Genomic DNA, 26,477 nt, shown 5'->3' with positions numbered 1-26,477 from the left:
CCTCCAGATGCCAATCCGTCAGTCACTCTCCACAAGAAATCGGGACTTATCCTTGAAAATAACGTTGGTCCATTGTTCGACCGTCTAGGTGGCATGATGACGGTTCCACTCTAGACGTTCCCTTTTGTGAAGACGCATCAGAGATACACATACAGCAGGTCTCCGACAATGAAGGCCACTTCGCCGAAGTCTTCCGTAGAGCTTTTGCCCCGCTACAACACGTCCAGTGGATGCTGCGAGGCCAAATGCCAGTCGCAGTGCAGTACAAAGGCGCTACCGTCTTTCCCTTACAGCCAAATAACGGTGCTCTTTTTCTGATGTTACACGTGGTCGGCCCCGCTCTGGTCTTCGGGATACAGCTTCGTTCACATTAAGCGACCGGGCCGTATCAGTTTGCGACAGCTCTGGTTCCACTCCTCCCATGGCCCTCCACCGCAGCCTGGTAGGCCTCTTCTCCGTGCCATACTGCACCGTCTGTGACTTTGTACACAACGATTGTGGATGCGGAACTACCCGGCAAATATATCCCGTTTGATAGGCGCCCTGACGTCATAGTTGGCGTGGTTGTCCGTTCACCGCAAAGCCATCTTTCGTGCAGCACACGATCGTACTGTCATCTGTTGATAGTCTGTTCCCCCTTTAGTGGCTGAATTTCCTTTCAAAATTCCGTTAATAACGACATACTCTCAAAAAACCTTTCATCCTCTACTTCTTTCCCTTAGGAGCTGTTCAAAAATGGTTCAAATGGCTCTGAGCACTATGGGACTTAACATCTGATGTCATCAGTCCCCTAGAAATTAGAACTACTTAAACCTAACCTAAGGACATCATACACATCCATGCTCGAGGCAGGATTCGAACCTGCGACCGTAGTGGTCACGCGGTTCCAGACTGAAGCGTCTAGAGCCGCTCGTCCACACTGGCCGGCTTAGGAGCTGTATTTGAGACAATTCATTCATAAACGATGCAAACAGTATAAGATCCACACCCTCTCCAGACTTCAAGTCTTTGTGCGCAGCGGTTTGGGCTAAGCAATGATGATTCACTCAGCCAGGACATTACTTTCATGTACACATATCATGAAAAGTTTTGCGTCACCCTTGTTCCCAGAAATCCTGAAGATAGACACTGACTGTGGATATTGTATCACAGACACAGTCCTTTTGACTGTTCAGAGATGTCAGTAAACTAGCTCAAAGATGTCATAAACCATGCGTGAGCAGTACCTATTAGACGGAGGGGGTCCGACAGCCGTGCAGTTACGTTATTCCACCAGGAAGAAGGTACACAGCTCGTGTTGTCTGTAGTTCAACCATGCCTAGACGGTCAACACCACCATTCGATTGCGTCCGTATTGTTGCCTTGTGCTGGGAATAGCTCTCACCAAGGGAAGTGTCCAGGGGCTCGGAGTGAACCAAAGCGATGTTGTTCGGACATGGAGGATATACAGTGAGACATGAATTGTCGATGACATGCCTCGTTCAGGCCGCCCAAGGGGTACTACTGCAGTGTATGACCGCTACCTATGCATGACGAGCAACTTCGCTCTAGACGTCCATGGTGAGGTTCATCTTTGCAACCACGACACCATGCAGGCGGTACAGATTGGCCCAACAACATGCCGAATGGACCGTTCAAGATTGGCATCACATCCTCTTCACCGATGAGTTCCGCATATGCCTTCAACCAGACAATCATCGGAGACGTCTTTGGAGGCAACCCGGTCAGGCTGAACACACTGTCCAGCGAGTGCAGAAACTTGGAAGTTCCCTGCTGTTTTGGGATGGCGTTATGTGCGGACGACGTACGCCGATGGTGGTCATGGAAGGCGCCGTAATGGCTGTACGATAAGTGAATGCCATCCTCCGACCAATAGTGCAACCATATGGGCAGCATACTAATAAGGCATTTGTCTTCATGGACGACTATTCGCGCCTCCATCGTGCACATCTTGTGAATGACTTCCTTCAGGATAACGACATCACTCGACTAGAGTAGCCAGTATATTCTCCAAACATGAACCCTATCGAACATGCCTGGGTTAGAACGAAAAGGGCTGTTTATGGACGACGTGATCCACCAACCACTCTGAGGCATTACGCCGAATCGCCGTTGAGGAGTGGGACAATCTACACCAACAGTGCGTTGATGAGCTTGTGGATAGTATGCCACGACGAATACTAGGTTGTTTTATAAACAAATTGAATAATAGAGCTCTTAAAAATAATTCCGGTTTTTTGAAAACCCCCTCGTATGTTACCATTGTTCACTAAGACAGAAAAAATAAATAAAAAAATACAAAAAGGTTGACCCGATTGTCACCACAGACATGAGTCATCGCTCAGTCCATAGCTGGCCGCTTTCGCTTTTCTCCCTGCATCTACGTGCATTGCAGACTGCTGTATTTATAACATTCTGGACGAATTGTGCCCTGCAGCTAATAGTTAACGGTCTATATTCTGCCAACTGTCCTTCGTTCACGGCACAATTGAGGAGTCGTGGACACCTGACGATTCGCTAATTGCGTCATTTATTCGTTTATAAGGGATATTCGGTCCTTCCCACGTTACAATTTTGTCACGATTCTCCATATGTAACCTGTCCTGTTGATGTGGCTTCTAGGCTACGAAATCGGTCGTTAAATAAATTATTTACAAGGGCAGCCAAACGTTTAATATTAAAGATGATTTTGCGAAGTATTTGTCTGGAGTGCCGTCTTGTACGGAACTGAAACGTGGATGGTAAACAGTACAGGAGATATGAGAACGGGTGGTTTTGAAATGTGGTGCTGTAGAAAAAGTTGAAAATTACATAAGTATATTTATAAAATAAGAAATAGGTAGTGAATCTAACTCAGGAGAAGGGATCAGTTGATTGGATATATCTTGAGCCATCAAGAAATAGTTAGTTTGGTAATGAAGGGAAAATGTGAGAAATAAAAACTGTAGAGGAAGGCTAAGGCTTGATGAGAGTAAGCAATTTGGAATGGATTTAGCCTGAAGTAGCTCTGTAGAGATGAAGGGACTTTCGGAGGGTAGTCTAGCACGCGGAGCTACTTCAAAGCATGCTTCTGACGAATGGGTGTAACAAAAACAATAACACTCTGGCTTAGTATACGAGTTCTGTTTAAAAATTCCGGAACTTGCACACAAAAGTTTTCTACGCTTACTTTTTACTTATTGTGCATAGTCTCCCTCGAAATACTCTCCTCCACAATTGATACACATCTCCTAACGCTGTTTCCACTTTCATAAACAGTCTGGGTACTCCTCTTGCTGGATCGCTCAAAGCGCCGTCTGCGAATTTTCTTTTAGACGTCTATCGCTGCAAACCTTCTTCTTTACAATAGGGTTTTCAACTTCGGAAATAAAAGAAGTCCGCAGGGACCAGGTCTAAAGGGTACGGAGGATGAGGCAGCACAGTGATTTCGTTTTTCGTGCAATAGTCACGCACCAACAGGAATGAATGAGCTGATGCGTTATCGTGATGTAAGAACCAGGAATTTTCTCACTACATTTGAGGCTGTTTCCTTTTCTCGTCCCGATAGTACCATCAGTTAACAGTTTGCCCCTGTGGCACGAATTCATGATGAACTAATCCTTCAAAGAAAACAATCAGCGTGGCTTTGACATTTGACGTGACCTAATGAACTTTTATTGGTCTTGGATAACCTTTTCTGATCCATTGTGAAGACTGAACATTAGTCTCAACTTCATAACCGTAGACCCAAGTCTCGTCACCAGTTACAATTTTCTTAAGGAACATCTCGTTCTCATCTGCGGGTTCCAGAAGCTCTTCACAGATTCCGAGGCAAATGTCTCTCTGGTCTTGATTTATGAGCCGTGGGACGAACTTTGCGGCAGCGCGATGGATTCCAACCGAAGTGTTACATTCTTCTGCAATCTCTTGCGTAGTCTGACTTCAGGTTTGGCTCAAATGGTTCAAATGGCTCTGAGCACTATGGGACTTAACATCTGAGGTCATCAGTCCCCTAGAACGTAGAATTACTTAAACCGAAGTAACCGAAGGACAACACGCACATCTAAGCCCGAGGCAGGATTGAACAAAATACTTTCGCATTCAGAGGACATGGTTATGGACTGACGAGTGAAAGTATTGTGAATCAGTATTGTTCGTTTAAGAGTACAAAGACGAATGTTGTTGACGACGACGACGACTGCTACTCGATTAATGGAGTTTTGGACAAGGCTATCGTCTCTGAAAAAAGAATTTACCGGTTAGTGGAGAGAAGTGTACGAGAAGTCATTCTAAAGAAAATCTTGTTCTGCTCTAGCACTTTCAGCTTATTTGGATTTTGTTTAATACTTAAAACAGTGCCATCATTCGCGTGCGAAACAAAAAAGTTGTCATTCGACTCAGAGTGTCCACAAGAAATGGAACTGAAATAATACAGAGAGTAACAGGACACTATCTGTTCAAATGGTTGAAATGGTTCTGAGGACTATGGGACTTAACTGCTGAGGTCATCAGTCGCCTAGAACTTAGAACTAATTAAACCTAACTAACCTAAGGACATCACACACATCCATGCCCGAGGCAGGATTCGAACCTGCGACTGGAGCGGTCTCTCGGCTCCAGACTGTAGCGTCTAGAACCGCACGACCACTCCGGCCGGCAATAAATTATCTTTTTAGCAAATAAACAAAACTGGCAGTGATATTCTTTTATTACCTTCCTCTTTGATATATTAACAACGGCACTCGGATAATGGACCATAGTAAATGATAATGACCGAGGATATTGATAAGATTAGGTGCCTATAATTTTTACGTATGTCACTTATTATTCAGTTTCAGTTACTCAAATTATGTCACTAGGTAGTGCCTCACAAAGTTTCAAAGGTGAACGAAAATGAAAAGATTTTACAATTCCCTGCAGATGTTAAGCCGTCGTCTTCGTTGTCGTTGGCAGTGCTCCCCCTGTTCAATGTAATACTGTTGGCACACCTTGAGTCGTAATGAGTAACTGTGCGGCAGGATGTCGATGCTACTGGAGCCTCTTACAGCTGCCCGCACTCGTCACGCTACTGGTGCCTCCCTGTGCCTCACTCAGGCAAGACACTACATGCCACTTACTTGTGTTTACTCTCATATCTCACAGCCGCGTACTCTGCTCTGACGTCACGCGCACAGCAACAGCGTTCCTACAGTAGGCACTATTCTCTGCCAACGATACTGCTTTTCCTAACTTTCCCTAGTGGCATTAGCCCCGAATACATACATCAGAACACGAAGTTCGTAATTATGCAGGTTACAGTACATACCACATTTCCAAACACATGATATCTAAAGTTTTAAAAAATAAAGCACCTACATCATATAAACAATAAACGTAACTGGTAAAAATTTTCGCGTAGCGCGTCTGTAGTGTCGCATCACCGAGCCATACATCGGTGAAACACAGAAAAGCAATTGCGCTGTGATCAAATTATGTCAGCGGTGTTTCTTTCTTTTTTTTTTTTTTTTTTGTAAGATTACGCAGTTTGCTGTGGCTTTGCAATGCAGTTCGCAGTAAGTGAATAATAACTACAACTAGCGCGAAGAAGAAGCGGTAACATTCCGGGCTGTGAAGCAGGAGTGCGGTGCGGGAAGAAAAGCGGGAGGGGGGGGGGGGGTGCGCTAAGGTAACAGGTGCAGCCGAGCAATCGTATTTTCTTGGCAGCTTTCTCTTCTGAGGCCATTTATCATCGCTCTAATGGTATAAATTAAGATGCCTCCTTTCTCATTCTTCTCCACGTCTCGCAGGCCTTCCAGATATTGATTATAAACACAGTGAGCTCTCCAGGGTAAATCTCGGTAGCTGAAAATTTATCCGGTGTAAAAGGTTTGAATTCTAGGTAGTCCAGCAAAGCATGTTCAGCGCACTGAGCTGTTAAATGTGGCTCTCTGTATATTTATTCCGATCACTTACTCTGTGAAATACGTTACACAATTATTTTTTTAATAATGTTTCAGCAGACAGAAAAATTGCAACTTACAAAGAGTCTGGAACAGTTATTTCTGACCTAGTATTCATTATTCAAAGAAATTCTTAGCTTAAACATTTGAAGTAAACATCATTAGCAATATTTAAGACACCCAATCCTTAAACTGGGAGAATGAAGAAGACATTCCTGTTAATGGAACGCCTTTAAACAACACTGGTTTGCCTGATTGCATTGCACTGTTTGCCTCTAAAGCAAATTGACTTAAAATTTAAAAAATAATTATACATTTATAAAATGTGTGACACAAAGCTGACACAAGTCATAATTTCTGACATGGGAAACTAAATATGAAATGTAAAATTATCACTGTTGTTCATGCACAAACATATACAGGGTAAGTTTAACTAACGTAAAAAACATGGAAGAGACGAAGATGACACCGAGACAAGTAATTTAATAAAACACACGTGGAGTAGCAAATGTCGGGGAATACCCTAAAGAATGGGTGAGAAATGTTGAACATTTAAGGTAACCAGATAACTCTCCGCACGTTGCAGCGGTTAGACTTCAGCGTGAAGGGATGAATGAGCGCTGCAATCGTTTTATTCGATCAAACGGTGCAAATTTCGAACATCTTTTGTATACCTGATCTATTGAAGATATAGAAGTTCCAAAATCATTGTTGTGGCTGTAACCAAGGAAAAGCTCTTCTTATTTTGTATTTCTTACGCTTTTTCCCTTCCTTTCTGGTTTACAGGCATTTAATGAAAGAACCGTAAATCATTTAGTGGAAACGACGCAATTTGGAAGCTTAGTCATTTCTTACTTAATTGCTTATGACGCAGTACGGTAGGTTTTTGTTGGACTGTACTTGTCTGGTAAATAAAAGAATACATGTTTCCTGAATGTAAAGACATTATTGTCTAATGCAATGAAAGGATAAGCACTGCGTGCCAGACGCAAGACTCCAACTCTCACTCCGGCGCGTTAAAGTCACGCACTTGGACACAAAGCCACACAGACGTGGATACTTGGCTTGGGTAGTGATGATCCGATGCCCAAGATCGATAGGCTGAACCACTACCAAATCGTATGGATGGCATAACCATACCGTTAAAATCTCAACTCATAACTTCAGTACTTTCGGAGATATAAATCTTTACCTAAAACACACAAAAACCGTGCTGGCATTGTGAAACTGAGTTAGGGACCGTAATGTATTAACATGTAGTATCAACTGAAACTACTATCAAGAGGATGGGTTCATATAATCCAATTTTCTGGAATTATCTTTAGTTTCATTACCACAGATTAAAAGCGCTTTCGAAAATTATCACTTCATGGTGTTTTGGTTGTGCGACTGTTTAGGACAGACAGAGAGTGAATGGAGGACATACGTAAAGTGAGGATGTTATGTTTTATGAAAACTATGAAAATGTATACATGAAAATACTTGTCAAATAAGGGATGTGTGATGTATGGCTCAGTGAGCCTGATTTTGTAAATAGCAGCCAGAAGGGGTGTTGACTATAACATTTATTGCTAATTTATTTTGTGGACAGGAATCGTATTTTGTTTTCATTAAATTTTATTTATTTTAGGAATTACGACATTTCTAGTCTAAATTACTTGTGGTTATCTGGTTGGCACTAGAAATACCGCGACTACAGAAGTGCTCGAGATGATCTGATTGGCTGTTTAACTTACTAGCCAATAGGAATACAGCATTTCCAGAGCGTAGGAATACAGCATTTCCAGCGCGTTTGTGTAGTGTTTTGTGCCTCACATCTAGCAGTCGATAGTCGTTCAGGAGCTGTCTTCTGCATAACCGCGCTGCTCAAATTTGTGTCAAATGAAGAAATTAGAGCGTTTGATCGGTTCTAGTGTAGTTGACGAAAAGCGGCTGCAATATTAAGTATTTTGTGAAAGTTTGAGCTTTGTGAGTGGTTTATTTTAGGAGATATTTGCGTGTGAACATTTAATATCTTACATGAACCCCGCGTAGTATGTTTCGTGCAGTTTACAAGACATTATGGCGAGCAGTTCTTTTCAAGAAGTCTACTGAACGACTGAATGTGTTCACTCGCAAGTAGTCGTAGGTCAGTGACTGTTTAGGACGTTCAAAATATCGTATCGGACTAAATATCTTCTGTCTCCCTTCGGGTGTGAACCTGTAACACGCACATATTAAATTCCACTTGATAGTTATTTTCCCTGTTTTAAGGACAATAAACCAACTTAAAGGAAATTTTAGACATTTTTTCAAACGAGTCATCCACGAATCTCGAACGCACGATAATTTAACGAATTTTCAGCTACTTCCCATGGAATGGCCTTTGCGTAATAGGTATTTAGTTGAATTTTCGTCAACGCTACTTTTGTCGGCTAAACAAGTATCTACCATCAAAGAGTAGGTGGACCGATAGTTTAACGACTAGTGAGAGATCAACCGACTCCGTGGCAATGCTTTACTACTGCTGGACGTCACCTACAAAAAATGTTAAATAATGATAGCAGAGCACTTCAGTAAGTAAGTTACACATTACTGTAGCACGCTAAGTAAATTTTACCCAGTGGTGCACTATACTTCGAAGTGACAAAGATACATGACACTATTTTTCAAAAGAAACAGCGAACAGTCGGAACGCAATGCCAGTCGATGAGTAACTCGACCACAGAAATCTGCTCCCTGGTAGCAGAATCATCCGCGGACGCTGTGAGAACGTCCTCATCCCCAGAAAATCATCACCCCTCACCCCCTACTGTTCTTACAGCTCGCTGAGAAGATGGCAGACGCGTAATGCTAGTTGTGGACTTTCCGATAAGCACCATCCACTTCTCTACGGCTTTGGTCAAATTGTCGGCACCAAAAAATTGTTTTTGAGTTTCGCTCCGACTGGAAGCTACATTGCGTTTGATACATACACCGGCAGAATTTCACGGAGAATCTGTGTGTGGTTTAGACCTTTTGCCCGTAAGAATCGTACCGCGCCGCGTGTTTCAACATCGGAGTACATTTCCAGTTGCCACGGCATTTCAGTGGCACACTACGATACACCTGTTATTCGCAACGCAGCAGAGCTGTGTGTGTGTGTGTGTGTGTGTGTGTGTGTGTGTGTGTGTGTGTGTAGGAAATTCGAAAGGTTTACTCTTTTCCGCCAATACGCAAGCTTAGTGAGACGTCATGTGTAGCTTACTTCCTGAAGTCCCTACGTATAACTTAATACAGCAAATGAATTATGTGTAGAAATCAATTACAATAAGGCTAATCTAATGTATAGGGATAAGAGACAATTTTCGACAACACCAAAGTTCTATTGGTGCTACGATTTCATTATTAATTCACGTGCAAGTAAGTGTTTTTCATGTCTTGACTACATACGGTGTAACAAAATATGACATCATAATTCGAATGGCTGTAGAGGATGTCTTATGTAACGAACTGGTGGTAGGAACGTACGTCACACACCAACACTATGGATCGTCGAGGTTTCAGAGGAAGAAACACCTGTCGCAAGGCCGTTGTTTCAACAGGAAACGTGAGTTGAGAGGCCGAGAGAGAACAAGCGGAACTTCTCGCACTGGATCTGACTGTACTCGGAAGATCAGGTGATGTCTATCGCCTCGTCGCCTGTCACAATAGAATTCTAGGGACCGCCCATTGCAGCGTCAGAGTCGCAAGTCGCGTTTGATGCAGTGCGGGGTGGCCTAACTACAGGCGTTGGATGTTTTGTGGCGACGTTGGATGATGTTTCTGGACATGGATTGCTGTCATCACTTTGCCACTCGAGACACCGTCTATATCCCCTCGAAGCTCGTCTGTATATTTTGCTCCACCATGCATACTCAAGACATCAAAAATATATTCACATTAATTATTAATGAACTCGTAGAGCTTTGGTGTTAGGTGCAGATGAAGACAGTGAGTGGGTGGCCAGCATATACCGTGAACAAATTTTCAGAACTGATATTACGAGATATCTAAAACAAAGTACATATTCAGTGAGTATTACAATCATTCTAAAAGAAACGAGCCGGGGGCCATCAAATGAAAACCGTTGAAGAGATCGTACTGGCTCTGCCTACAGAAGGAGGCGTGTTACCTAAACTGCCGCCAACGCCGCAAAATAACCGCTAGAAGAACATTGCTGCAGATGGACATCACGACAGGGTGAGAAAATGCACACATCGATGATCCACAGCGTACAGTCGAGCTGAAAACATGGTAAAGGAGACTTCAAAAGAAGAGCAAAGAGATGTAGTGCGTTTCGTGGCAGCGTAACGAATGAGGGAAACGGAAATTCATCAAAGAATGCCATAATTGTACAAAGAGAACTGCATGTCCGTTGCAAGGGCCAAAGTGTGGCAAAAGCGATTTATGTTAGAACGGACATCTTTGGCCGATGACGCACCATCTTGAACTCCACACCACATTACCGAAGTCAATTTTTAGCAGATGGATACACTAATTCTCAAATACTGGTAGGTAACCATAGCAGCATTTGCCACAGAGGTCGGATTAAGCGTCGCAAACGGAATGTCAATGCTCGCCATTTACGTGTTCCTAAATGGTATACGGCTCATAATTTAACATTAGTTGTAACACCGTAGATCTAATACTCCAATGATTTATTTTGGTTTTTGTTTCATTTAATGTTACATACATCACTGAGCTTCTGTAAATGTGTTTGTTTGAATCGGTAACATAAAATTGCATACTCATTTCTTTGTAAGAACTTCAATGTCATGAAATGATTCTATGCAATGTAGTGTATCTGTCGTTTAAATTCTTTGTTCCATTTGGAGGGAACAAAACTTACTGTATATAATTGTAATTTCTGTGTGAATAATCTTTTTGTAGAGATGTCAATATGTGCAAATGCTCTGTTTTATTTAATGTATTTCTTTACTGTTATGTAAACTGCTGATCCTCACTTAGGGTTCTTTGTTATTCTGTACGTAAAAGTTGTGGTTCCCCTCAGGGACGGAACTGTGTAGCGCGCGCAAATTGTGGTTGGCCCATGTAGAAAAGGTGGAACAAGAGTCAGTCGGGGGCGAGCCACCAGTCGGGGACGAGCTACCAAATTGTGCACTGCCATGTAATAGTTGCATATTGTGCTGGTTCCGAGAGAGGTTTTTTTCTGCTACTTTCCAATGCCTCGGATGGATGGATAAATAGCTGGAACTATTCTGCAATTTGCATCTGTCATCGCCACCAAGAAATGACTGAGTCCAGCAATTCTATCTGTAATTCCACCTACCGACATGCAATCGCCACCACATTGCGCAATCACTGTAATGGAGCACTATAGCAATGTACAGTGAAGGATCAGCTTAATGGATGTGTTAGTGTGCTCAAATTTAAGGTAATTTATAACTGAGTTTATGCACCTTCCTTGATTTTTCTCCTTATAATAACACCTCTCAGGTTCCTCTCAGTTTGAACTAAAGTAATTTCCGAGTGTCCCTACTGAAAGAACATTAAAGACCAGTGTTTTTGTTAATTAATGCCTCTTGAACAAAAAAAAAAGAAAGTTAATAAAAGTAATTTTCCTAATAAAACTGCTTATTAATGTATTGTTGCCAACTTCAAATTAAGAGTTCGTAAGACTGAGGCTTATAAAGTTTTGCTTCGTAAATGATCTCATTAGTGCCTGTTGTAAATCACAGAAGGTGAGTCAGTATCTTACATATATGTTAATTTTGTCTCTCAATGTAGTAAGAGTGGAAAACTGCAGTATGAAATGTTATATACTCATGTTTGCTAAGTGTTATGAAAACCATAATTTCTATATTGAAATGATAGTGAGAAACAACCTGTTAGTGGATTTCAATTAACTTTCATTTTAAATAGCAAAGTATTTAACTGAGAGAGACTTAATCTATATCCAATTAATGATTCTGTAGTGAATAATAATAATAACGTTATAAAGACCATCCAGTTTCTGTAAGCCCTTAAAGTAATAGTGTGTTTCGGTATCTGTTATAAATTTTGCAAATAGTTTGTGCTGCTCCAGTTGTTAGCTTCAATCTTAAAACATACGTATGTGTCAAGAGTTCACTGCACTCGCGTGTGACAAAGTATGGTTGTGTTTATCCATTCAAGTTACTAATAACTATTTTCTTGAACGAGAATGTTAATCATTCTCTTGCCTAGTTAGACTGTCGACCGTTTTCTTTACCTGTTAAACAGTGCGGATAGGCAAAATTTTGTTTGTTACTGTTCAAATATTTCCGTAATTCTGACTTTCATTTCCGATAAGCCACCTCCGTTAGGTACAACACGGTCAACACAGCAAAATTCCTGCTCTGTTGCGTTATACCATAATTGCTTTAATAATATTGTTTTATTTCACAACCTGCTTTAAGGTTATGGTACAGGAGTGACAGACGCAAGTGTTATATAGTGAACATATTACACTATCTAACTAAATGGATCTGGACACCTATTAGTGGATATTAATATGGGGAGTGTCCACGCTTTGCCTTTATGAAGACCTGAAATCTGCTAGGAACATTTTCAGTGAGGTGTGTGAATGTTTGTGGGGAAATTGCAGCCCGTTCGTCCTGAAGGGTTAAAATCAGAGAGGGTAGTGATGTTGGACGTTGTTGCATTGGGTTCTGGTCAGGACTCTGGACAGGCAAGTGCATTTCAGGAATATTATATGTGTGGTGTATATTCTTTCGCACATATCCGAAAGAACAGACACCACTTTGATCCTGCAGCCATCATGACTCAAGGCACAATTCAATGAACCACATTTACGGCTTAGTGGGCATGAACATCAGTGTGGTAAGTTTAAAATTTTTGCCAGACCGAGATTCGAACCACCGTGCCTCCTGCTTGCTAGACAGATGCTCTGACCACTAAGCCATTCGGGCACGGTGGCCATCCAACTACATGAACTACCCTAGGAAGGCTCCCATCAGACCCAGATTCTCAACTCATCCTCACACTACTGACATAGTGTCCCTGCCCATTACCCTCATTACTCGCGGGGTTTCGCCAGTCCTAAATGACTCTGAGTACTATGGGACTTAACATCTGAGGTCATCAGTCCCCTAGACTTAGAACTACTTAAACCTAACTAACCTAAGGGCATCACACACATCCATGCCCGAGGCAGGATTCGAACTTGCGACCGTAGCAGCAGTGCGGTTCCAGAATGAAGCGCCTAGAACCGCTCTGCCACAACGGCCGGCGCCGAGTCCTATTGGAGTTCGAATCTGAAGCAAAAGACACCACAAATATAATTAAGGTGAGACTAGCCAATGAGCCCCTCAGTGCAGATACCCACCACGGTCGAATTATCACAGGAATCGGTGAAACGCCGGTAGTAATGAGACTTTGGGTCTGACGGGAGTCGTGCTAGGGTAGTTCGTGCTGTTGTAGTGACCTCTGATTCTGTGTGGCGCAGTGCTCAGAGCATCTGCCTGGTAAGCAGGAGACCCGGGTTCGAATCCCAGTCGGGCACGACTTTTCGCTCTGATGTAAATCAATGGCCACTACGCAGTAAATGTCGTTCTTTCGTTTGTGTCTCCATTTCAGGTGTCTTACTGTCCACAGGTCAATGAGTCACAGATATTGCTTTATTGTGGAACGCACTGGCAAGCTGATAATATTCCTCTACTGTACGCAATATATAATCCTGTAAAATTTGTTCATATTTTTCTGAATTCTATATTTTCTTGCACACAATGGGGGCAACACCCCAATCACGAAAAACACTCCCATACCGTAACACAACTTCTTCCATACTTCACTCTCGGCACTACACATGATGGCAGGTAACGTTTTCTAGGCCTTAAAGAAATCCTAACCTTTCCATCCCATTGCCACAGGATACAGCGCGATTCATCAATCCCAATTACTCGATTCCAGGCATCCACTGTCCAGCGACGTCGCACTTTACACCATCTCAAGCGTCGCTTGACGCTGCCTACAGCTACATATGTGTGCCCTATGAGGAGGTCCTCAACTACGGTGCACCATTTTTACTTTCTACACGTGGCAATCTACACCTACATCTACGTGATTACTATGCTATTCACAATAAAGTCCCTGGGAGAGGGGTCAATGAACCACATTCACGCTGTCTCTGTTCCACTCTCGAACGGCACGCGGGAAAACGAGCACTTAAATTTTTCTGTGCGAGCCTTTATTTCTCTTATTTTATAGTGATGACCATTTCTCCTATGTAGTTGGGTGGAAAGAATGTTTTCGCAATCGGAGGAAAAAACTGGTAATTGAAATTTTGTGAGAAGATCCCGTCGCAACGAAAAACGTCTTTGTTTTAATGATTGCCACTCCAATTCACGTATCATGTTTGTTACAGTATCTCACCTATTTCACGATAATACAAAACGAGCTGCCCTTTTCGATGTCATCCGTCAGTCCCACCTGATGCGGATCCCACACCGCACAGCAATACTCCAGAACAGGGCGGACGAGCGTGGTGTAATCAGTCTCTTTAGTAGACCTGTTGCACCTTCTAAGGGTTCTGCCACTGTATCGCAGTCTTTGGTTTGCTCTACCTACATCATTATCTATGTGATCTTTCCAGTTTAGGTTACTTGTACGTGTAGTATTTAGCTGAATTTACTTGTAGTACTTGTAGTATTTAGCTGAATTTGCAGCCTTAAGATTTGTGTGACTTTTCGCGTAATCGAAATTTATCTGATTTCCTTTAGTACTCACGTGAATAACTTCACACTTTTCCTTATTCAGCGCCAATTGCCACTTTTCGTACCATACAGATATCTTATCTAAATCATTTTGCAAGTCGTTTTGATCATCTGATGACTTTACCAGACAGTAAATGACAGCATCATCTGCAAACAACCTAAGATGACTACCCAGATTGTCTCCTATGTCGTCAATATACATCAGGAACAATAGAGGGCCTATAACACTTCCTTGGGGAACATGGGATATTACTTCTGTTTTACTCGATGACTTTCCGTCTATTACTACAAACGAATCCAGTCACACAACTGAGACGATACTCCGTAGGCACGCAGTTTGGATAGAAGTCGCTCGTGAGGAACGGTGTAGAAAGCCTTCTGGAAATCTAAAAATATGGAATCAATTTGACATTCCCTGCCGATAGCACTCGTTACTTCATGAGTATAAAGAGCTAGTTGTGTTTCACAAGAACGATATTTTCTGAATCCGTGCTGACTATGTGTCAATAAATCGTTTTCTTCGATGTACTTCATAATGTTTGAATACAGTATATGTTCCAAAACCCTCCTGCAAATCGACGTTAGTGATCTAGGCCTGTAATACAGCGGATTACTCCTACTTCCCTTTTTGGGTGTTGGTGTGACTTGAGAAATTTTCCAGTCTTTAGATACAGATCTTTCTGTGAGCGAGTGGTTGTATATAGTGGTGAAATATGGAGCTGTTGTATCAGCATACTCTGAGAGGAACCTTACTGGTATACAATCTCCATCGGACGCCTTGCCTTTATTAAGTGATTAAAGATGCTTTCCTACACCGTGGATATCTACTACAGAGTTACTCATGTTGGAAACCGTTCTTAATTTCAGTTCTGGAATACTTAATTCGATTTCTTTAGTAAAGCAAATTTCGGAAACTGTATTTAGTAGATCCGCTTTACTGGCGCTGCCATCGGTAACATAATGTTCGCTATCGCGCAGTGAAGGTATAGTCTGTTGTGTTGGCGTACTTCACATACGACGAGAATTTCAGTGTATTTTCTGCAAGGTTTCGAGACAGAGCTCCATTGTGGAGATCACAGAAATCACCTTGCATTGAAGTTCGCGCTAAATTTTGAACTTCTGAACACGTAAGCAATGTTGCAAATTTTAAATTTGGCACGCTTTTTTCGTTGCATCTGCAGCAGTTCTCTGACCTGTACCACGGGGGTCAGTTCCTCTCCTAGTAATTTTCGATATTGCAGTGCCTGTGTTGTTCAATAGTACGATGCGATGTTCCTTCAGACATGCATGCAGGCACTGAGGCGACTACAGCCGTTATGAAATACATTAAATGTATCTGCAGTTGCAAATCTGGACAACCATCTGCTGTATAATTGAGTGCGACAGAGAAAAATTCGTACTGGACCCAGACTTGAAACTGGAATTTCCCGCTTATCGCGATTGGGTCACCTTACCATTGGGATATTTCCCTCCATTGTTGTCAATACCACTACTATTAATTCAAGCGACATCTGGTCTACACTTTCATAGTTAGTTATGAAGGAATGGACGATGTCTCTTAGAAAGGCTTCAAGCTAATTTTCATCTGCGTTTTCAAGTAGGTATATTTTGCGTTTAGTTTTGGTGGGTTTGGGTATTACGACGTTCAGTCTTTCTAGAATAACTTTTTGATCACTAATACCTGTATCTGTCACAATGCTCCCTATTTTCTCGAGACAGTTTGTTGCTGGGAGGTCCGGTGCAAGCACACGCTACTGGCGGGTATGTGAATTATTAGAGTTGCAATTCCCTGCGATCAGCAGAATGGCTAACACAGTGAATTAGAGTTGTTTCGTGTTTAGTGTTGTTACTGGGTCTTGTAGCGTATGCAAGGAGTGTGACAGGCGTCAGACATTCCAGTCATCACTGTAGCGGACACGAAGTTGCCCCGAAATCATCAGAGACAATATTAACAGTATATGTGGGAGTTCGAAAGTGGCTTCATTATGTCTCTCCACTTGCCCAGATGGTCTAATCCTGCAATATCCAGATTTGTGAGGCACTTGGATGCGACAGTGGCCCAACGTTGGACTGCATACTCGTCATTAAGGTTCGCGTTTATCACATTTAATCACAAACAGCGGTCGGTGGTCATAATGTTCTGGCGATTAGTGTTGATTGGGAACAGCAGATGTCCTATAATACTTCCTTGGGGAACGGAAGAAATCACCTCTGTTTTACTTGATGACTGTCAATTTACATGAATTGTCACCTTCCTGACATGAAATTATGGATCCATTGAACAGCTGAATCGACCCTCCATAGGCACGCAGTTTGAATAGAAGTTACTCGCGAGGAACGATATGAAAAGCTATATATATGAAGACAGTAACTGTTCTCGAAAGAACAGATACTGTAGATGACCGTGCAGCGTTTCCCTGGAATAAATGATGACTAACTGAAACCCTCAGCTGCCGGCACGTGTTGTTGATATACCTCGATGTGGACAGCTGAAAATGTGTGCCCCGAAAGGGACTTGAACCCGGGATCTCCTGCTTACATGGCAGACGCTCTATCCATCTGAGCCACCGAGGACACAGATGAATAGAGCGACTGCAGGGACTTATCCCTTGCACGCTTCTCAACTGTTCACAATTCTACCTACAACACCTGTCGGCAGCTGAGGTTTTCATTTAGTCATCATTTATTCCAGGGAAAAGCTGCACGGTCATCTACAGTGTCTCTTCTTTCGAGAACAGTTACTGTCTTCATAAATATAGTTAAAGGCTACCCAGCCATTGACCTTCGTCTGTGCAAATGCGCACAGGTTGCCCAAACTCTTACGGGAATCGCCAAAGCGTGCGCGAGCAATGAGTGACTGGGAAAATGTCTTTAAGGTACATTACATAGGTAGAATTGTGGACAGTTGGGAATGTGAGTCTCACAGGAAGGGTGCAAGGGATAACTCCCTGCAGTCGTTCTATTCATCTTTGTCCTCGGTGGCTCAGATGGATAGAGCGTCTGCCATGTAAGCAGGAGATCCCGGGTTCGAGTCCCGGTCGGGGCATACATTTTCAGCTGTACACATCTAGGTATATCAACAACACCTGTCGGCAGCTGAGGGTTTAAGTTAGTCATCATTTATGATATGAAAAGCCTTATGGAAATCTAGAAATAAGTAACCAGGTTGAGATCTTATGTTGATTGTGCTCATTACTTTGTGAGAATAAAGAGCCTGTTGTGTTGTACAAGAAGCATGTTTTCTCAATTCTTGCTGACTGAGTGAAAACAGACAGTTACCATCGAGCTAATTCACAATGTTCGAGTACGATGTATGTCCCAAAATCCTACTGCAAATCGTCAAGGATATCCTGCGTTCTGATTATTACCTCTCATCAACAGTATTTCAACAGGACAACGCTCGTCGAAAGAGGGAAAGTGTATCTATGAGCTGTCTGCTTTTCACTGAGTTATTCCTGTGGCTTGTAAGTTCCAGCATCTGCCCCGATAGAACATGTGTGAGACTAGATGTGACGTAAACTCTGCCCTACTGCCAGTATCCAAGACGTCATGGACCAGTCACAACAACTGTTTCACAGCTTGCCGCAGTAGAGAGTACAAAGGGTTTGTGACATCTTTCCCAATTGAACCACCGCATGCATCGAGGCCAATGGGGATGCAACGTCATATTGATGACTGTGCTCATACATTAAGCTCATTGTACATTTTACTCTGTTTTGAAATCACTGGAGTAACATCACATGCTCTCTCAACCGTGAAGTATTATTTCGTTTTGTCTTCCCTTTCGGGAGCTTCATTTTGTACCGGGAGTGTGAGGGAAAAAAAAATAAAGTGAAGACGTTCATGTACTTCTTGCTGTCTACCAGACAGCAGCGGCGATCCATTCCAGAGAGGTGTTTGCGCATTGCAAGACTCTCACGAGTTAACCGATGTCCAATTCGCTAAACCAACCGAGGAGCACAGGCCGTTCGTTATCACTTAACAGCCACTGTCGTAGTTTCTGAGAGTCGTAATCCCTACAGATAGCCGAGATACACCGCCTCCATTTTCAGGAAATGAAACGCCGTTATCTCTGGAATTATGTTGCCGCGAGCTTCTCCCGAACGACAAACAAGAGCGACACGAAATATTAACCTGTCTGCTAAAACGACTATGAGCCTGAGCTTCTACATCTCTAACAGATAGCGAAGGGGGTACTGATAATGAAAACTGGAACTGTGCAATAATTTGCGAAGTGTGTGAAAATATTCTTCGTTTCACAGCACTATAGTATTACTGTAGAAAATTCTGGTACAGGCTTGGTCAGTTGCCTTACTCATGGTGCATTTTTTTACCGTAAATAACTGAATCTATATGATGTTAATAAAATTGGTTTTCAAGTATGTTGCATGTTGAATACTTTCAGCTGAAGTTACATTACAAAAAATACGTTCACATTTTCTAAACACCCGAACTCCCACCCACTGAGACCCGTACGTTTGAAATTTGTTTGACATGTGCATACAAAGGCGTGGCGCCCTGCGACGTCAACGTTGGGCTCTATGGTGCTCCAACCAGGTGTCGCCACACGCGAAAGAAAGGCCACAGCTCAGGAGTTCATATAACTTGTAAAGTGGGTTAATGAGGCCACACTGGGACCAAGAGCCACAGTTCTGTTCAGTGTCAACGTGGGCATGTTACACGATCGGAAGGTCGTCACATACCCTCTTACCCACATTTCACCCCGTCTTGATTCATCTGCGATGGAGATCAGAACTGCAACATACACTGTTGAACGCAGGCGGTTTTGTTGTAAGTGGCCGAGGAGAACATTATAGACACATAGCCGCTCGGAATAAGCACGAAAAGGCCTCAGAGGTGGCTTAAATTGGACAATGAAACCGTCCCTTTCCTTGAAACGTTGATTCCCACATGCGATCGAAAAATACAGTTCGCAGTGCAGTCAGCAACAGGTAGATGTTATTGACAACCTTTGGCCCTTGATAGCCTCGACGTTTCAACTCTTCTCCAAGAACGTTGGGGGCCTGTGTCCCCAATCACACTACAAATAACCATTTGTCACGATTCTTGTAACAGCTTAAGCATCTTGTACGAAATGATGGACGACCAAGATGTTGGTGCTGTGGTAACTGGTCTACTTTGTTGCAAGTGGCGGAGGAAAAAAAAAAAAATAAAAAAAAGAAAGAAACGGAAATTAGCTTTTTGCTTTGTTGGCAGGGAATTTCCATCCGGAGAAGTTCGGCTGCCGTGTGCAAATCTTGGGCGACTTGCGTGCCGGTGATCAGGAAGAAAGGTGAAAGGATGAAGGACAACACAACATCCAGTCCACGAGGGGAGAAAATCTCCAACCCAGCCGGGAATGGAATCCGAACACACTGCATGCGAGGCAAACATATAACCACTCAGCTAAGCAGGCGGACAGCACTACCGCAGCTGAAATAGCAGTAGAGAAGATGCTTTAGCTGAGAGATAAATCGTTACACTATGATTATTTATACAGCGATTCCAACAAAGAAACCATTTGGTATGACCATTTGAGTAGTTTGATAAATAAAATACTTTGAAAGAAATATTTTGAAGACTGCAGCAGAACATTAAAAGGAAAATGGTTCAGATCAGTTGCAGGCTGCCGTCAGGACCAATATATCGTTTGTAACTATCCTGATTACACACAGAAGCTCATCACTCTGTTTAAGGACATCTGCTGAAGATACCTTGTAACTAAGGCGAAACGCGTCTGGGTGCACAAGATAAATAAAGAAACTTAATGTGCCAATGAAAAGGTGTTTCCTTTTTGAACTTCTATAATAAATTTTAAGCTCTCTTCCCCATCTCAATAAATGTGACCCAAGTGAGGTGGTAAACAAACACATCGCACATGCACACACTGCAGATTCACAGTCTATGTGTAAGTGTGTGTTATCGGTACGGCTGTGGACAAGCGCTTGACATCTGGGCGACTGCAGCCAATTGCCCACTCACTAGCGTTATTAGGCTAGGAAGCACTGTTCGTCCTTGGCAACTCTCGACGGTCGCGACATGTATTCACGCTCTCCATTGCACACTACACGTGGGACCTGTAATCCTCATCATTCTTCGAAGGAGGCTCACACTGTCTATGTCATATGAGGCCAGACATTGACTTGTTCAAATATGGTGTGTTGAGCTGCCTGCATGTGGTAGTGTCTCAGGCTGTAAAATCTCCATAATGTTCACATTGCCCTCAAAACGCACGAGGCGAGACCTGACACTATAGGCAACGGAGCCCCAAACCGTTACACTTTCCGTTTGTCTGCTATACTACTCAACAATGCAGTCTGCCCACTAGCGTTTGCCACGGTAATATCAAACACAATGTGCAGGCTTCACTGTTGGGCAACTTGAAAAGGGTCCAGTACAATAGCATAACGTTTTCCCAGTGAAGTAATTCGCATGCCCACTGCAATCTGAACTTTTGATATTTCCTGGTCAGTGGAAGGCAACACAGTGGCACACAAGACACTAGTCCAGCCCTCAGCCAACGGTTTGGACGTTTACTTGTCCACAGTCACTACAGGGCCCCAATGTCGAATCAGAACTAGATATGAAACTGATCTGTTGTAAGCCATGCGGACAAGACCCATCACTTTCATGGAAGCTTGCCCTGTCCAAATCGCAACGCACAGAATGACAAACACATTTCCGTGGGACCAGTCATTCTGCCACAATCTAACTCAGTCACATGCAGATATATATTATGTCAACAATGAGTATTGGCACTTGCCAGCACATTTCCAGTTCGTTTGATAGCTCTGCACTGACTGAGTGTGACGCAACATTGATATGCCTGGACACACAAAAGAGGGTGCTGCTGTAAACAATCTCTCTGGAATCCTAATCATTTAATATGAACCACTTCTGAGCATTACAGTTTTAACAAACAGTAGTATATGTAGAATGCCTGGTTGGATGGAGGAGGGGGCCTGATAACCTTAATGTTGCACGTTAAATCCGTTAATTGCACATTAGTCGACCACAGTAATATTGCACATGGGAGTGAGAGCACTTTGGTCAGCTTATGGGTGAGGCAGCTCATAAACGGTGTTGGCAGTATAGCTGTATGCACAGCTGAACAATGTACTGACAGTGCAATGAATTGTTTCAGTACCATACTTGTTTACCATAATTTCACCACACGTTTCCAATAACGGGCAAATGCAGTAGTATGATGCTTGAGTAGTACAGTGTAAAGGATATATATATATATATATATATATATATATATATATATATATATATATATATGTGTGTGTGTGTGTGTGTGTGTGTGTGTGTACATATTTCCAAGATCTCCTGCCAAACCCCTGGATCAAGTTCAAAGAAATTTGGCACAGGGACACTAGTGTTCACAAATATCAGCACTGTGGTTTTTATAAAGTACTAGTTCCAATAGGAAGAGAAATACCAGCGAACATACGTTTTTAGCCCCTGGTGTATAGGCTGTCCTCCAGAAAGGGAATGTTGTGTGGGAACAGCATCAGCCTGCCAAACCCCTACTTCTCAGGGCAGCCTATTTGTCAGTGGCAAGAAGTGCTTTTCTGGGCACCAACATGTAGGTTTGTTGGGACATCAGTGGTGATCTGTTGCAGTAGTATCAGGCTGCTTTATCGACTGTACATAAGAAGCAAAAAAATGATTTTCAAGGCCCTGATGTGAAGTATGCCCAGTATGGTAGGCATGTTGTGAGAGTAGTATCGGTCTGATTTATGGAACTGTATTGGCAGGGGCTACACACACTTTGAACATGGCTGACAGCCTGAGATGCACAGAGGAGAGGACAGACGAAGTGAGGGAGAGGAGGAAATGGAGAGAATGGAGGAGGGGGAAACATGAAATGGGTGGATGGTGGATAGGAGTAATAGGCAAGTGGAAAATAAAGGTGGGGAGGCGAATATGGTGAAGGGGAGGGGAGAGAAAGGTATTATTAGAGAGGGGGGCGTAGAAGAAATGGACAAAGAGAGACTGACAGATAAAGGCAGTAGGATGAGGCGGACAGACAGAGGGAGAAAGATTTGGATATACAGAGGAAGAGGATGAGGTGTGGTCCAACACACGTGTCGAACACATACTCGAACGAAGTTCTGGGCACAAAGCTAATAAACAGATAAAGAAATCTGATTAATGATTTAAAAACTGACAGATGACGGAACACTTTGCTGTGTGTTTTCATCTTTTGACTCAGTTGCATCTAACATAAACGTAACAAATAGTGATCTTGCACACACTCTTCTTGTGTCAAGGGTCCCATGCCGGCGCGTCGTTTTAAGCATTTGCGAACGTTCTGCACTTCCACCGAGCTCTGAGCATTTGTCGACCGCGCCTTTATGTGCAGGTATTCCCGCTGTCTGCCGAAGTGGTAATATAGCTCACCTTATCGGCCGCCGCTGCATGTACAGCAAGGCGTTGTTTCTGCGAAAGGCAAGGCCCGCACCCGCCGATGGGAGTAATGAAATACCCTGGCACTGTACTCTGCTTGCCGCGGGAGTGGCTGTGGGGGAGGGGGAGAGGGGGGGTGACGGGTGTTGGGGTGGGGCCGACGTTTGGTAACGGCCATCGCCTCGACGCCTGCCAACGGCTCCAATAATCGTTTGCGAGGATGCAGAGCGCCAGATGCGGCCCCAATAAGCGGCAGACACACACACACACACACACACACACACACACACACACAAACACGAAAGCCGCAAAAGCCAACGGGCAGCGCGCGAATATTGGGAGGATGCCAGAAGAAGTGACCGAAAGTGCGGCACCAATGGCGAACTCTGCGAAGATACGACTCTTGTCGCCTATTACATTGTACTGCGGTGCACGCTCTTAGCAACGGACGAGTGTGTCGCGGAATGCATTATAGCACAGCCATCGGCATACGAAAAGTATAAAAACCAACTGCCGCTGTCTGAACGAGAATCGGTGACTCGTGGTCCAGGAAGGTACTAGCACTCTAATGGGCGCTGTAGGCTGGTTCAGATGGCTCTGAGCACTATGGGACTCAACTGCTATGGTCATCAGTCCCCTAGAACTTAGAACTACTTAAACCTAACTAACCTAAGGACAGCACACACATCCATGCCCGAGGCAGGATTCGAACCTGCGACCGTAGCAGTCGCACGGTTCCGGACTGCGCGCCTAGAACCGCGAGACCACCGCGGCTGGCGCTGTAGCATGTCAGACCAAGTGCGTGAATTAAAAAGGGTGTAAGATAGGGATGGAGTCTTTCTCCCCTTTCGTTCAATCTACACTTTGAAGCAGCAATAGCGGAAATAAAAGAAAGGCTCAAGAGTGTGATTAAACTTGAAGGTAAAAGATATCAATATTAAGATTCGCTGGTGACATCGCTGTTCTCAGTGAAAGTGAAGAACAATTACAGGATCGGTTGAATGGAATGGACAATCTAACAAGTACAGAGTAGGACTGAGAGTAAACAGAAGAACGTCGAAAGTAATGAGAAGTAGCGAAAATGAGAACAGTGAGAAACTTAACTTCAGGATCTTGAGGAAACAGATAAAGTTAAGAAATTCTGCTACCCATTCAGCAAAATAACACAGAACGGACGGAGCAAAGAGGACATAAAAAGCAGACTAACACTAGCTAAAAGGGCATTCCTGGCCAAGACAAGCCTAGCAGTAGCAAACATATGTCTTGATTTGAGGAAGAAATTTCTGAGAATGTATGTTTGGACCAGAGTACTGTATGATAGCGAGACATGGACTGTGGGAAATACGGAACAGAAGAGTATCAAATCATCTGAAATGATGAAAATTAGGTGGACAGATAAGGTAAAAAATGAGGAAAGCCTGCGCGAACTCTGAGAGGAAAGGAATTTATCGATAACGCTGACAAGAAGAAACGATAGATGATAGGACATCTGTTAATACATCATGGAGTAACTTCCAAAGGGAGCTATAGAGGGTAAAAATTGTATAGGAAGACAGAGATTTGGACACATACAGTAAATAACTGAGAATGTAGGTTGCAATGCTACTACGAGAGGGTAAGGTTAGCTCATGAAAGGAATTCGTAGTGGTCCGCATAAAAAAAGGAAGGAAGCATAACAGTCAGTGACACCTTTATACACTACAATATCGCTCGCGTAAGATAGCCGTTCTGATGTGCTATTATTGCAGACAATAACTAATTCTCTGACTAATTCAATTTTCCCGGTAGAATGGAGGACTCTGACGACAGAACATTGAGGACAGCAACCTAAAAACCAATGTGTTTCTGGAGATATTTTGATAACATCTTTTTAATTCAACCACACGGAGCTGATGGCCTAAACCGGTCCTCGGAACATTTTAATTCCGTTCATTCCAACTACATCTTTACAATGAAAGTGATGAGTGATAGAAAACTTTTTTTGGATGCTTCCTATGTTGCCCTTTCCTTGTAAATCTTTATTCTGGCATGATAAGTCAAGTATAGTATGCATATTTATAACGCTCAAAAATGTTACTTTTTCTATGCTGCGGAGTTTATATATCGGTCCCTATTTTTCAATCTGCATTTATGAATGGAATCTGACTTCAAGTGAAGTTAGTCAGAGACACTGTGACACGTAAACGACACTGACATTCGTCAGTCTTTATCTTCAAAAGGTTCCTCTCTTCGTCCGAAGAACTATACTGCAACTCATGCAACGAAAATGACTTCTTTGTTATTTTAAGAGGCTTCTGAGCTACTGTAAAGGGCGTCGATCCTTTCTTGAAGTTAATTTATGGGCAAAAATTACGTACTGAAATAAGAGACTTATACGATCATTCCTTTAGCATTATTATTTATTACTTCCACTCTCATATTACGACATCAACTATAAGCTAACATTTATTACCTATTGCTCGACTTGTTTCAACTATATTCCATTTTGTCAAAATTACACATCTTCATGTATTTTTATATTCAATATTCATCACTAGGATGTGGCGATTATCGCATAAACAAGCAGTTTTCGGTTACACTTTTTTTTCCATCTCCAGTTCAACCTGACTGTAAAAAACACTCAAAATAACCGGTCTCTGTTATTTGTTGCTATTATTTCCTGTAACAAACTTAGACAGCAAACGAAAACGGAAAAATTCTAAGACTCTTTCCGACTTTTTACGTAACACGTTTCAAGATGCGTAATCGAAATACCAAATAAAATAGATAAATAAAATAAAACTTAATCAGCAGATCATTCGCCGCTTGCTCGAAAAATTATCAAGGGTCGAATAGTAAAAAATTATCGGTGCTCCGCTATTGATTCTATTTTTTTGAAACTGATCAAAAATCATGTTACATGTGAAGATTATACCACATTTTGGCATTATAAGTAGTCAAATGCTGAAAGGTGAAAACTGATTTTGAACAGTTCTCATTTTTCGTGTTGTCAGTTTCCAAGGACTACAAGTAGCTAATGGCATATTATGTAGACACATGCAGCATATCAGCTACTTTCTATTTTCTTAAACTATGAATGAATCGTTGAGTTTTCAATTTATTACTGCTACTATAATGTTTTATCTCCAGTATGATTTCATAGAAGTGGCAGACAAATAATTATCATTCATCTCAAATTCGTAGCGTTCTCTTCCTTTAGTTATTTCTTATTAAAATTCCGGTTTGTAGTCATATACATTTATTTACTTTTTAACCGCGTGCTGCTCGCGGGGTAGCGGGCGGTCTGCGCGCCTTGCCACGGTTCACACTGGTCCCGCCCATCGGAGGATCGAGACCTCACTCGGGCATTGTGTGTGTGTGTGTGTGTGTGTGTGTGTGTGTGTGTGTGTGGGTGGGTGGGTGCACGCACATCGTCAGAATTGGCGTTTGG

The 26,477-nt window shown here is 42.8% G+C and overlaps 1 protein-coding gene and 1 non-coding gene across 2 annotated transcripts in view; one reads left to right on the top strand and one right to left on the bottom strand.

Moving 5' to 3' along the window:
* LOC126281356 (small conductance calcium-activated potassium channel protein) overlaps positions 1-26,477 on the bottom strand; it is a 1,755,063-nt gene that overhangs the window by 502,516 nt on the left and 1,226,070 nt on the right. The gene's annotated exons all lie outside the window — the stretch shown is intronic.
* Positions 17,605-17,678, top strand: Trnat-ugu (transfer RNA threonine (anticodon UGU)). Its single transcript has one exon. It is a non-coding gene; the product is annotated as a tRNA-Thr (tRNA).

This window comes from Schistocerca gregaria, chromosome 7 (assembly GCF_023897955.1).
Source record: "Schistocerca gregaria isolate iqSchGreg1 chromosome 7, iqSchGreg1.2, whole genome shotgun sequence".
NCBI classification, from domain to species: domain Eukaryota; kingdom Metazoa; phylum Arthropoda; class Insecta; order Orthoptera; family Acrididae; genus Schistocerca; species Schistocerca gregaria.
The sequence above is the reverse complement of the archived record's forward strand: the minus strand, read 5'-3'. Positions and strand labels throughout refer to the sequence as shown.